This window comes from Cygnus olor, chromosome 15, assembly GCF_009769625.2.
Source record: "Cygnus olor isolate bCygOlo1 chromosome 15, bCygOlo1.pri.v2, whole genome shotgun sequence".
NCBI lineage: Eukaryota > Metazoa > Chordata > Aves > Anseriformes > Anatidae > Cygnus > Cygnus olor.
The window spans coordinates 13,769,171-13,783,478 of record NC_049183.1 but is presented as its reverse complement, the minus strand read 5'-3'; the positions used below and the strand labels follow the sequence as shown (position 1 = coordinate 13,783,478).

The following is a 14,308-nucleotide window of genomic DNA, read 5'->3' as shown; positions in this document are numbered from 1 at the left end:
TAGACAGGGCTTAAATATCAAAATACTGGTGGGAGGTTCTCCTGGATCTGAATTTCACATGCCGGTTAGCCCCACTATCTTGTGCTGGTCCCGAGACCTACAAACCAGGGAGGAGTTAATAAAATGGAAAAGGTCTATGGAAGATCTGCAAATGGTTCAAGTTACCCTTTAGCTGTCTTCTGGCATCCTTTGCTCCAAGGCATGTTTTCCAATCCACTTATCATGGTCTATAGTTTCCTCTCATGGCAGTGTGCTTTTCTCTTTAGTCTAGCAGACTAAACAGCGAGACGATCCAAATGCTACAACCCAACATAGCACAAATTTATTCAAGAATAAATATTCCTTTGGCTATGACAGCAATTAACAGTTTGGGAGAGGTCAGAAGGTTTGTGTAGGCTCCTTATCACTGGAAATCCTTTAACCAAATCTATCCCTTCCTCAGGAAGATAGAGTAACATTCCCCAGGCTTTAATTCAAGAGTTAGCAGCTTGTGCTGTCCCAAAAGGCAGATAAAACAATTATAGTGCTCCCTTCTGATTCATCATCTGTGAAAAATTGTTTGGGTTTTGCTATGTACACAGAAAGGCACGGTTGGAAGTGCTGCCAATAATCCCCCTGCTCGGTTTAAACTGTTGCTCATCTCTTAACAGTGGTTAACAACCCCCAGTGAAAGAGCTGGACCTGCCGTAATGCTGCAGCAGCCGGCTCTGATGGGAGAGAACAACGCCCCTGCACGGACAGACTAGTTAAAAAATGCATTTTTAAAATACAGAAAAATAGTCGTAGTTTAAGTTCCAGACTCAAGGAAGGGGAAGGAAAGGAGAAACCATCACAAAAGTAGTAAGTCGCTTACAGACCAAACAGCCTCTTCAAAGTATAGGAAAGCCTATAGGTATCTCGTAAACAAAGTAAAGCTCCCATGCGCAGTGCTCAGAGCAAGATAGGGTTAACGCAGCCGTACCCTGATGCAGGCAGTCCCTGCCCAGCACATGGCATCTCCGGGAATGAAGTCATTAGTGTAACTGTACAGATCATTCTTCCAAATGTGAAAAATGTGACTAATTCTCCAGCTTCAGCCAATTATGACCTGCCAGGACTATCATAACAGCCCATAAATAATGTGTAACAAAATCATGGTAATGAGCCTTTGAGAAGAAAATTAGATCCTCTGTGTCTTAACTCCATAAAATTACTTTGCCTATATGGGCTGCCTCCATCATTCCCAGCACTTCTCCATGCCTCGCTGCCCGTCATCACTTGTGGCCATGCGTCTACTTGTCCTGGTAGCTGTGCGGTATTCAGGTTGGTTTTCTCCATTTTGGCTGTTTCCTCTGAAGAAAACCAGAGGCATCACTGTTGGAGTTAAAAATCCCAGTGCACTCTACTTTGAGTGTTTTCATTGACAAATGAAATAAGTATTTATCCAGATCTCACTGATCTTCTCAGCACATCATTGGCAGCCGTAGGACATAGTGTTGTCCCAAGAAATCAGTGTCTTTCTGTCAGAGGGAAGAGCTCTCTAACACCATACAACATAGAAGTTATTTTGGAGACACTTCTGTTTCCTTCCCATCCCTAAATCCTCCCAGATTCCAAATAAGAAAGAAAATGAGAAAAGAACGAAAGAGCAATGCAGCAGCATATTAAACAATAAGATTCTCTTATGTTTTCAGGCATGCCTCATTGTTGCCAAAGGGCTAACCTTTATCGTTGTGCAAGAGTAAGGGGATGGCACCCTGAAAAATCACGAAGCATTAGCTCATTGCTCAGGAAGACTTCCTGAAGCATGCAGAAATATATTCCCCAGCCTACTGAAAGATCTGCTGGGAACTCTCCAAAGCAGATGCATACCCCATGACGTGAGAACTGTTCTTGCATCATTTCTGAGCAAAGATAAAAATATAAGTGGGGAAATTTGTTTCCTCTTAGTTAGCTATGACAGAGTAACCACTAATGTTACAGTAACTTGCCTAAATGATGTAAAATTTCCAGTTGGTTGCAGTGATCAAATGGATTTTTTGAAAAAACAAGTTTCCTGATGCTTACAGCAGAGAAATATTTCGTGTGCCTCACCCAAGCAGTTATTAGGTGTTTCAAAATCAGGCTGAGCCCTGACAGACAGAAAAATGGCCTATTACCAATCTAAGTGTCCCTAAAGTATTGAAGTCTTTTGCAACTCCATCTTGCCTTTAAAGTGAAAAATGAAACATTTTCAGACATATTTCACCCAAAAGGAGGAATAGGCAGCATTGGTCCTTTTTCTTTCCCCTCTGCTTATGATTCCATAGATTCTCTATTGATACCCTGCCACTGGACGCCTACATGCAAGAAGATGCACAAAGAAAGAAGCTGGCAAGCAGAACATGCTTGTCACAGCCCTTCCTTCCTCCATCTCCCTATTAGAAATAACAAACCAGTGCAGGGAATTACCGGGGCATGACAGATAGCTTGGAAATGTGGAAAACCTGTAGCTGGATTTATGCTCTGACATAACCTTTATCTGTTGTAATGGAGAATTAGGCATATTGAATTCCTCACCATACAGATACAGAATTTTGAAAACCCTTACTATTGCACAAATGTTGACAGCATATTTTATTTACTGCATCATTAAAGGTTAAAGAGACTCATTCTCCGGAGGATTCATTTTTTCAGTGCTTAATATCAATTAAAGCTAATTTCAGCTCTACCCTAATGATTAACATAAAATATGGAAAAAGCTCTAACTGAGCATTTCTGTTCATTACTTCAATTCTCCTGTACTGCTGGGGCACTGAAGCAGCTTTACATCACCCGTGACACACTTTTACCCCCAGAGTTCTTGGTTACTGAACAGATGATGTTGCAAAGATGCACAAAATAGCTTTGATTTTATTGATCAAAGTTTCCGTTTAACCAGTTCATAGCTGTTGATCACGAAATATTGTAGGCTTTCCTACATAGCTTCTGCAAGTATCTAGGTTCAAGTCTGTTACACAGCCTACAGCCTCCATATTGCATGTATGTGTATACTGATATATTTGTGCAGTCAGAAGCTTGCAAATGGAGTGTTAAAGACAGTATAACTGTCCAAGGGAAAAATGAAAAACCCTCACCTGCCACTCACAAACTAAAGCCAGTCCAGCTGGATGCATTTATCCATCTTTGCTTAGCAGAACGCTAGTTCTATCAACACACCAGGGAGTGCCAAGAAAAATAAGTTATAGCCCATCCCCTAGACTGTAACAGGGCTTTGTGCAACCCAGCTTAGACAACACAGGTGCCAGACTCCACCATCCTAGGGCTGTCCAGCTGTTTGTGCTCTGCAATCAAAGGTAATAGGACTGGAAGACACTTTTGGAAAATAGATCACACAGACCAACCTCCAGCACGGAGAGCAGGGTCTTGCACTAACTTGCCCCAAGCTTATCTAACCTTTTCAGAACTTGTCTGCTTGGATCCTAATTTTAAAGTATTTATTGTTAACGGACACTAATCTGGGATCGATCTGTATCCAAAGGTCACAGCAAAAGCCAGAGGGAAGGTGAGCAGCGATACAGATGCTCCAAAGAAGGTCAGCTGCTGCCACTCAGGCTGCTCTCTGGTGGTAACCACACATCAGTCAGCCACCAGTAGCCTTAGCAACATCCATGGAAGTGAGCAGATGTCTGATGCTCCCAGTAATTATAACAGACTTCAGTGGAAATCAGCAGGATATAAAAGTGGGGGGGTGTACATTTGCAGATGCCCCCCCTGCCAGGAAATGAAGTGCCTTGCCCAGGCTGGCTCTTGTTTTTGTGTCCCCCATCACATCCAGCTCTGGCCCAGGACTCCGCACTGAGCTGCGAGCATCTTCCCAGGCAGGTCACCGAGCTCCCCACACTGCTGGTCTCCATCATTTCAAGATTGCAGGTGGCTTTCTGCTCCCCCCTCCTCCCTCCTCTTGAATCCTCATGTTTAGCTTTCAATCACCAGGATTCATTTGGCTGGGAGTAAGCGAAACAGCTCTCTTAAGTGGAAGAGCTACCTAATAAAGTTTTAATGGAAGATATTATTTCTGTTCTTTACATTCCATTAAAAGCCAGTCAGGAAATGAAAGCCCAGGAGGGTTAGCCATGCTGGAAACACTCAGCAAGAGGCTTTTCTTCAGGGACTTCAGTCTAAATGTTGCTCTGAGAAACAGAATGTGCCACAAACACAGACAGCTTGTGCTAGTACTGACTTAGCAAGCATGTGCATATTTATACACACGTGTCTGTATGTGTGTGAGCATATAGAAACACCTACATGCACACTCCAGATAATAGCAGGAGCCCAAAGGAAAAACCTCCATGCAGCCAGCGAGAAGGGCAGAGGGCATTTATTTGGCCTTTGAAGAGGTTCTCCAAAGCCAGGTTTGATATCCACCTGGGGAAGGTACGAGCACGGCCGCCGGCATGGTCAAAGCTGAGCATGAGGCAATGCAGGGCTGGGGGGGGTGTCTGCCTGGGGAAGCAGCAGGTTGTCTGTGCCTGGCTGCCCTGGGGCTCGCAGGCAGCTTGGTGCATCTGTGGCCAAAATCTGTCCTGGGAGAGAAACTTCCTGGAGACTCAAAAATCTGGGAAGTTGCCTGAGGATCTTGGTATTAGGAGAGCATCTGCTGCTCCTGTCACAAGCAGGAGGAGAGCTGCAGCAGTCACAAGGTTGGGGTGAGGAGCTCAGTGCCTGAACCATGGCATAGCCTAGTTTCTGCTTCCCTGTGTCCTTACCTATACACCAAGGTATACAACTGCTTCCCACCAGCAACATTTAAATACCAAAAATACTGCTTATATTTTGTTTTAAACTGAAGCAGTCAACCTGGGCTCCTCACTAACCCACAGCCTGAATTAAAAACAACAACAACAAAAAAAAACAACTTTTAACCCCCCACTTTCTACCTATCATTTTCTTGCTGCACTAAAATTCTGCACAACAACAGCAGGAGCAGTTATAGGAATCTGTTTTCTGGAGGAATAGCAGAACTGAACGGTTCTCAGCCTCCCCAGGGAGGGGAGCTGACATTCAGGCACATATCAGGGAAGACAGCTGAAAGAGGTCAAAAGAGCACTATACATTTTTGAAATATTAAACTGAGTTTAAAAAGTCTACCTTTCAGGTTTGGGCTGGCTGAGGGGCACCTTCTGCATCAGACAAATCTGCAGTGATGCCAACAGCATCCGACAAGGAGCCATCAGAGGGAAGCAGCCTGACCCACTGCTGAGCTAACCCAGGGCTAAGGACAAGAACAATAAAACATTAAAATGCACGGTCATAAAACCCCAGCGCACAGCAACTCCTGGCACTGCTTTGGTTCATTACAAAGCCACGTTGGCTTTGTGCTGGTTTTCCTGCCTTCTCTCTGCTGGCTGGCAGCAGCTCCAGAGAAGATCTTTGGCACTTCACTGAAAGTTTCAGATATTGGTTTCCTTTGGAGCACCTGCTCCTTTGTGAGATGATAGAAGCTACCTCCAGGCTCCCTCCCTGGATGTACGCTGCAGCAGCACAGCTTATTATTTGCTAGATTTACTTAAATTCCCCCCAAATTCTTGGATTTTAACCTTTCTTGCCCCTGCTTGTCTCTGTATTTGCTCCCAGGTAGACTTGGAGACCCAGCAGGGGACCCAGCAGAGCCCTGCTGGGGTGTTCAGGCCCCCAGGGTACAATCCCCTTCTCAAATTCACCCTTGAAGCCACAAGCATGGAAAATAAACCCATCAATCAGCCTCACCTTTCCTCACATTCATAGCTGGAAGAGCAATGCAGGAAAGATCAGGCCACCCGTGCATAGCTGCACGTGCCTACGTCCCAGGGCAGCAATCTCCAGGCAGGGAAAGCTCCCAGGTCCCGGGCTGCTTCTGACAAATAGCTGCTGAAATTGTTGTCTATTTGAGTATTTGTCTTTCATTCGTAATTTCATTTGAAAATCATTTTTGCAGGGTTTGCTGGACTTCAACCAAAATTGCTTTCAGAAATATGGGAAATCTGAGGGCGACTTTTTCCCAGGAACTCTTTATCAGTGCAGCCTCTAAAGCACAGCCACCTCGATCGGAGGGTGCAGGAAGGATCCATCAGAAGCAGCAATCCTAAAAGCATATCACATACTTGTTAACCTGTCCTGCCAGGTGAGAGCACTGGCTAGTTCATATCTGACTGCTTCTGCTGGAAATCGGTAATAAAAAAAATGCTTGTTTTTGAGATAAGTGGGAACTGAAAGAGTTCTTAACCCAGGCAGTTTCTCAGTTAAAGTTTTGTGGAAGAGGACGTGCACAGGCATCGCTGAGCCAAAACACAGGGGAGGACAGCAAGGCAGGGAGCAGCAGCAGAGCTGGCTGGGAAGGATCTGCAGCTTCAATCGCGCTGCAAACAATAGGTGGGCTTTTTGAATGAGGAGAAAATTCATTAACTTGATGTCAAAGATTGCATAGAATTTAACTAAATCCTTAAGTAAAAGATGCAAAGCATTTCTTAGGACTCTTGGATCTTTCCTTGAAGATTTGCAAAGAAATGTGAAGGAACTGCTCCACTTTTAGTGCCATGCTGTGAGATTAGATGCCATCCCGCTATACATTCTTTTTTATAGCCCACTTCTATTTTTATTCCTGTTACACTGTGGTAGTGTTTGCTAATAATGTATGATAGGATGCTTTGTCATGAAAAAGCCTTGTATCATTTATCTGTTTCTGAAAAGAAATTCTCAGTACAAATCTAATAAGGAAAAAAATCCTATTCTAACTCCTGTTGGAGGAAGGGGATTGATTTATGGAGAGAGATGAAAAGCACTAAGTATGTATTGCTTGGCAAAATGAGGAATTGTAGAGAACTGTCTTTATGCATTTGAAGGGTGTAAACATCAAAGAGGCAGAAGAGCTATTTAGAGCATTAGGAGGAGGCACATCGAGGAGACAAGAGTTGAAATTAAATGAACATCGTTAACTTAAAAATCATACTTCTGCCTGTGAATCTATTTCCTGATATTACTACTTGTAGCACTCTGATGAGTAAAAATGAAGCGTATATGAAAAATAGTTTAGATATTTTTTCCTATCTGATCAAACAGACCTTCCCAGAAAGTTTATAAAGCCCAGACCCTGGAGCTATTCCTGAAAACTTGGGAGAAAAGCTTCCTTTAAATTCCCCCCACTTCTCTTCTCCAGCGGTGGTTGTTGATCAGAATAATGGGCTGTTTTCCCCCCCCGTGCTTTCTGACTGCAGGCAGCCCACTTTGGTTATCTGGGACATGACTCACTGACACTGTGTGGGTGTAAGAGCTTTTACCCCAGCAGAGGGGCAAGTTTGCCATCACTAATAACCCATCTGGAGAAACAATAGCATTCTTGTTCACACCCCCCAGGAAACCCGCACGTGGTCCTGCAGGATGCCCAAACTCCTCTGCCTGGGACTGCACTAATTGCCCAGGGTCCTGAAATAAAGCATCAGGCAGAGGAACAGCTCCATGGGAAACAAGCATCTTTGCTCTCAGATGAGGCTTTTGACTGCGCTTCAAAAGGCTGCTGAATGCCACACGTGTGGGGATCTCAAGGACAAAGTTCTGCTCCCATTAAGCCAGGCTGCGCGAGCTGCCTGTGCCCATCTGCGGGAGCAGGGCTGGGTCCTCTGCCCACACACCAGCGAGGCAGGGGTCTGCACATGCATATGGATGTGCTTGGATAATTGGAAGCGTACAGCTGGGGGATGGCATCCAAAAAACAGCATTTGGCTACGTGCCTCCCTTCTGATTGCTAGCAGCAGCCTGCAGTACCCAGAGCCACCCCTCTCCATGCCTTCACTCCTCAAGCAGCTGAGCAGCATTCATGGTGGCAGGTGAAGAGAGCAGGGCTCACTGCTCTCAGCCTCTCCAGAGAAATCCTCAAATCCCTCCAGAATTATAGATGCCTTCTTTTTGTCTTTAATCCCCAGACTTTTAGTCTAAGGGGGATACTGGACTCTGTTCTCACATTAGCAGTGAAGAAGAGGCACAGAAGGGGCTTTCTGGGCTCCCTCACCACCTTCACCAGTGGGGAAAAAAACAAAACCCAGGGGACCAGATGCAACTAAATTGCCAAGTCAGAGCACAGAGGGCATGCAGGCTGAGATTTCTTGTAACAGACTGATTTCTCCAGTCAGAAACCAATCATTAAGCATACTATTTCATGTGTGTGAAGAAAAAAAAGAAAATTGTTAGAATAACAAGCATCTGGTAATAGACAAGATTCAGAAGTAAATGTGTGATATCTGAACAATAAAAGTATATGCATGTATAATAAATGTGATGTCTGCCAATGACAAACTCTGATTTATATTCCTGGTGTTTCCAGCCCTAGAGCATCACAAGAACATCATAATGAAAAACGTTCAGAAGTAAATAGGAAAGGATGAACCTGCTTGTACAAGCAGGGAATTACACTGCTTGCTGTGCCCCTGCCTGCAGGCACTGGGGCCCTGCACTTGTTCATGGCCAAAAACATCAGATCCTACAGGAATTGGGTTTCTGACGCAGTCACAGCTCTCTGCAAAGACTGAGTTGAATTCATGCAAAGCAGCAGGCCAAGGAAACACCATATAAACTGCAGACTGGCAGCTGCAGGGCCAGGAGGGCCTGTTGGGCAGCGGAGGTAGGGCTGTCCCCATTTAGTTTACACCACCTTGAGCACACATCTTGTTCATCCTCTGCAACCCCTGCAGCAAACTCACTCTTTTGCAGTGCAAAGAGGAGAACATGTGTCACCAACCCCCCAATTTAAATCTGAAGTGAGAGCCTTACTGTGGTAGCAGTAGGTAGAAAACCCCCCTTCTTCAGATGGATCTTCAGGGTCCAAGGCCAAGTAGCATAGCTATGCCTAAGCTAGAGACCTGTACTCCTCCAACACAACTCAAAAAAGACCAAGGCCCCCAAGCTGAGCTTAAATGGTCCCCAGGGCCCTGGGTGTGGGTGCAAGACCCAGGTGAGGCTGGTCAGGGCTGTTAACACCAATCAGTGCCTTGGGGCCTAGTCAGGCTCATGCTTTGCACCAGGCTCTGGAAATTTCCCTCTTCCAGCCTCAGCTGCAGAAAATCTTTGTTAAGCCTTGACAGTTTAGGGCCTGTCTAGATGGGTTCGAGTGTCAGTAAGTTTGGTGCCTGGGTTTTAAAGCTGAAGTTTATAAAGGCCCATTACAGGGCATAAATACTGAATCTGTGTGATCCGTTCTACCTTTAGTCACCAGGTGTTTGGATCTGACAGCCTGGGTACGGCACTAGTAATTCAGAATGAGCCCTGAGACTGTGAGCAGCCCCAGAAACCCAGCTGTCAGAGTAGGAAACAACTAGTTAATTTGGAAATTATTTTGTCCTTTTTCCCCTTAGCCGCAAGAGGAAAAAATATTTTTTAAAGTAACACTTCAGCTTTCAGGTGACTGGGATGGACTTTTGATGCTCAAGTTCTGTGATCATCCGTCCCCTCTTGCTGCTTGCATCTAGCTACAGAAGAGAGCAGCTTCAGCAGTTAGCAGAGAGGAATCAGTACAAGATCAGATCGGGTCTGTAATAGGTGGCAGGCAGGAAAGGCTGGAACAGAGCAGCATTTTGGCAGCTGCTCCAGCAGTGTGGGACACGAGAGACTGAGGAAAATTCAAGACGGTCAAACAACACTTTGTCTTTTCACCCCCCTCAACATGAATGTGACATTTTCACTGCAGACTTTCATAAACTGCAGTTGTAAGTGGAGCAGAAAGGCAGTAACCCATACAAGGGCCAGTGTGGAGCTCCATTGCCTGCAGTGGAGTCGAAGAAATCAGCCTGCCACACATTTCCCGATGCCATAGGCTGCTACAGAAGATGCACCGTGCCAGAGTATCCGGCCTGAGAGAAGAGTCCATTTATTTCAGGACTGAATTTGGCCTGGGGCTGGTGCTATTCTGAATAAAGTTGGAAATCAGTGACCTGTGGAAAACACTTGTTCAGCACCTGGTTCAGTTAAGAGCCCAATCTGCAAACAGTAAAGTCTGGATGCTCTACCAACCAGAACGAGTCCTAAAGCTCTCAGAGTTTACTGTTGAAGTTTTATTTTCCCATCTCTTAATGAAACAGACTTTTGTTCTGGGGGCATTGCGTCCATTTCACAATGCATTTCATTGTCTTCCAGAAGTACGTCCCCTCCTTGATCCTTCCTTTGAAAGGATGAATGAAGAAAGGAAAGGAAAGGAAAGGAAAGGGAAAGGGAAAGGGAAAGGGAAAGGGAAAGGGAAAGGGAAAGGGAAAGGGAAAGGGAAAGGGAAAGGGAAAGGGAAAGGGAAAGGGAAAGGGAAAGGGAAAGGGCACATATGACACCTTCTGGGATACATCAATCAGAGCAGAGCAGCAAAAGATAACAGGCTGCATAAACTCTTCTTAGGAGCCACCTACTATTTATCTAAATTGCATTTCTCAGCACTGTTGAGAAGCACTCTTCCTCCTTTTAAAGGAGGGATGAAAGCAGGAGTGCTGCGATGTCTCTGCCCCTCATCCCTTCTCACACCTCCCACCCACATGGGAACTGCTCTGTGCTCCAGCAGCTGCCTGATCACTAACCCCTGTAATACAAATCAGACTAGACTAAATTTACTGGTTTGGCAATATTCTGGCTGCTGCTTTGGCAGTGATGGGCAAATCTGAGATCCAAACACACCTGTTCACCATTTTAACCCCATTAACTGGATTTATAATGCTTTGGGTGTAGGAAGATATGGGAAATGAGTTCTCTGCATCAGCCTCTTTTGTTGGGTGACAGAGCTGTGCTGCATTCATCTGTCCCTTAGACCAAGAATGTTTCACCAACTGATTTAATTACATGAAGCTTATGCAGGAGTTACAGAAGGATTATCTGGGTTTTATCATGGTTATTATAGAAAATGATTATATTGTTACTATTACGGAGTTACAAAACGTAAAGAGGAATCACAGCAAACTTGGCAAGAGCTCATTAGGAGTGTGGTGCAGTCTGCAGGAGCTAATTAAAAATGCCTATATCTCATAATAACCATTTATCTCATCACAGCCTCCATTCCCTGACTTTCTTTCTGTGGATGGAGTGAGAGCGAATGATCTCTTCTCACTGGTGTATGTGCACATTGTAAAACACACTGAATATGCTGCAGTACACATGGTTTTGTTCCAGGGTATGAAGCCCCCAGTTCCATTCTTGCCTGCCTGGGCTGTGGGCTGACTGCCCTCCCCTACCACATGAGGCCACATTAGATGCTCTGGGGCTGCCTGGAGATGCTTTAGGAAATAACTTATTCAACTATTCCAGAAAAAGCTTCTTGACATTTTAAATTGTTGGCCCTGTGAAGCGTTATGATGATGAAGGTGACTCACGGCTGCTCTTCTGCTCATGAGGTCACTCCAAGAAACTCCAGCTCTGTCCAGGCTCTCCAGAGGTGAGCAGATCGCTTGCCTCCAAAAGCATCCACTTTAGTTTTATTAAATGCTGCTTATCTGCAGGATCCACCTTAATTTCCCTGGGTCTTCTCGCTACAACTGTCACACAAGTCCCTGACTGCACTATCACTGTCTCCTCATGGCAATAAGGGTAAGTGTGGAGCTGCTGTCTCCCAGCGGGAAGGATTGCCGTGGCTCATCTAATTCCCTCTTTCCCTTTTCCTTGTATTACGCCCTTGAAACAACAGAGGAAATCTTCACTAATACATAAACCTGTGTGCTCCTCCAGGAGTTCTTCTTCTCTCCTGCATCTGTCACACCAGAATTGCAAGGGGAAGGCAAGGCAGACGACACGAGGCAGTTTGGTGGCGGCTGTCTGACCCTGCTCTTCCTCCCGCGTGGCATACGGGATGACAGCTGCAGCAGAGGATGAGGAAGGCTGAATGCAAGAAGATGGGGACCGTAACCCTGCAGGAGATGCTGGCTGGGAGACATGAAAACAGTATTAAAATGGCATAGTAACATGGGCATTTGCATTTATTGTGCTCAAAGTCTTACAGAAGTGGCTGGTACCTCTGGTATCTTTGTTTCCAGCAATATGTTGGTCTGAACTGCTTACCACAACTGCAAGCTTTGCTCAGACATCTGCATCTCTTCTGTAGGATTGCTCCTTCTGTATGCTTTCACAACAACCAAAAAGACACAGCTTCCAGTTAATCTGTGTTATCTGGAAAGATGAAATCAAAGCGAAATTCATTTTGTCAACAGGGGTGTGAGCGCTGACAGGAGATGGATAGGAACAGGCGAAAACTAGCTGTAATGGTGCCCGACAAATCATTTCTCACACTCACGGTGCCTGGATGCAGTGGGATATTCTCAAGATGACATTTGATGAACCTGTTTTCTTTTGGAGTTTGAATTAAAAGACTCTGTAGGAAAAGAAGAGAAATAACTTGCAAAGGCACACGGCTGTGACACCATTTTCTGTGCAGCCCCACGACACTGGGCAGCCTGGAGGGGACCAGAGCAGGGATGCACAGCCTGCCTTGCTCTCCAGGGAAAGAAGGGTGTACTTACACTTCTTAATCCATCCCAAAATATCAGTATCTTGGAAACAAATTCCTTGTCATGTTTAATCTTTGCACACATTTTCAATAAAGCAGATGGAGAGGCTGCTGAATAATGAAATCCTTGAGCCTGTTGCGGCTGAAGTCAGATGTAAAATCAACGTCAGCAGCACAGAGATTGTGCTCCTCGTGACAGCAGGAACCAAGTCTGAGGTCTGTTGGTCTTCAGTGCAACCCGGCGGATCCTCAGTCCTCCAAGACATTGCTCTTCTGCTTGTGATTTCTTGGTCAAATAAAGACAACAAAGTAACCGAGGAGCATAAAAACGTCAGTGTGAGCAGCTCAGCCTGTTCCCAACAGTGCCGACAGCAGATGCTCATGGAAAAGCCTGGGAGCAGGGTGAGAGTTAGAGGTACTTGTCAGAAACACTCTCTCAGCTTCCTGGGCTTTGTGGTTCAAGGAGTCCATAGATATGCACAGGAAGGGAAATACCTCTCTGTGCTTGCACTGAAAACCTTCCAGTTTCAACTGATGTCTTTAGTTCTGCTGGGAGGGACGGTACAAGTCATTCCCTCTTTGCCCTCTCCGTGCCACTCACAAGCGACATCAGGCAGCAGGAGATGGTGACACTGTTAACTGACTGCTGGAGTCCTGGCAATAGCTGAGCTAACATAGACAACACTTAATTTGAAGTTTTTTTTCCCAAAGAATTCCTACCGATTTTCAGCAAGACCTTGCTGTGCCCATAGGGAAACTTTCTGCACTCTCTGCTCTGGGAGCTGTCTGCTGACCATTGCATTGGCTCCTCCCTTTCCCAGCCATTATCTTGACACCAGCTGGCCATGGTTTTACTGGGTTTCTTTGACAAAATAGACCTCATGTCCATAACTTCAGGCAGACATCAGAACTATTTTGCCCCAAACCATACATTTTTTTAATTGTTTCATCCTAAGAAGAATTTCTGTTTGTTCTCCTATTATTATTATTTATCTACACGTGTGACAAAGACGATCAGACAAGTAGTGCCTACTCTTCACTTGTCTGTATAGCCTGGTGTCTCTGGTGACTAGGAACACTTTACCAAAACCAATCAATTAAACCTAAACAATCAATTAAACCAATCAATTAAATCTAACCACTCAATTAAACTTATCCACTGTTCCCATTGGGCTGGCATGTCCAATATTCAGAAAAAGAAAATGCATATTTAAAATCCTGGCATTTTCCCAAAAGTTGTCACTCCCCTTCTGAAAATAATGCTGGAGAAATCAGGATTTTGCTCCTGTAACTTCTGCACATTTCTCCCTTTTAAGCTTTCTTTGCCAAACTTCATTTTCAGATGTATTCCTGCCTAAAATTGTGTTGTATCAGCCCTTCTCCCAGACATCCTCTGCTTTCAGAGGCAGTTTTGACTGCACACAACAACCCAGCTGCTGCCTGAGATGAGGAAATCTATTTTTGCAAGGACAGCAGACAGGGAAGCTCTTGGCAGATGAAGCAACCTGTGAGTCACTTCCGTGGCTTTTCCAGGAGATGTTGCAGACAGAGGCAGGACATTGAACTTAGCTGAGATTTCCCAACTGTCATGTTATTTGGGTGGCCAAACTTGAGTCATTTCTAAACCTAGATCACACTGGTTTTGTTGTTGTTGTTTTGTTGTTGTTTTTTTGTTTGTTTGTTTGTTTGTTTTCCCTGAAAACAGATTATCTACTAAACTAAAACAAAACACAACAAATATTCCTGGTGAAATCAATCTGAGTCAGCTTTCCTGAAATCAGCACATGTATAAAGAGCATGAATTTCTCTCCTCTAAATTATCTGTCCCTGTGCCTGGGACCAGATTAAGGA

General features: G+C 44.9%; 1 long non-coding RNA gene across 3 annotated transcripts in view; it reads right to left on the bottom strand.

The window, feature by feature from the left end:
• The window catches only part of LOC121078562, a 37,841-nt gene extending 28,969 nt beyond the window's left edge, over window positions 1-8,872 (bottom strand). For all 3 annotated transcript variants that reach the window (XR_005824640.1, XR_005824641.1, XR_005824639.1), the window contains exon 1: window positions 8,761-8,872. This is a non-coding gene — a long non-coding RNA (uncharacterized LOC121078562). The remainder of the gene's footprint in view (window positions 1-8,760) is intronic.
• Between the last annotated feature and the right edge of the window lie 5,436 nt (window positions 8,873-14,308).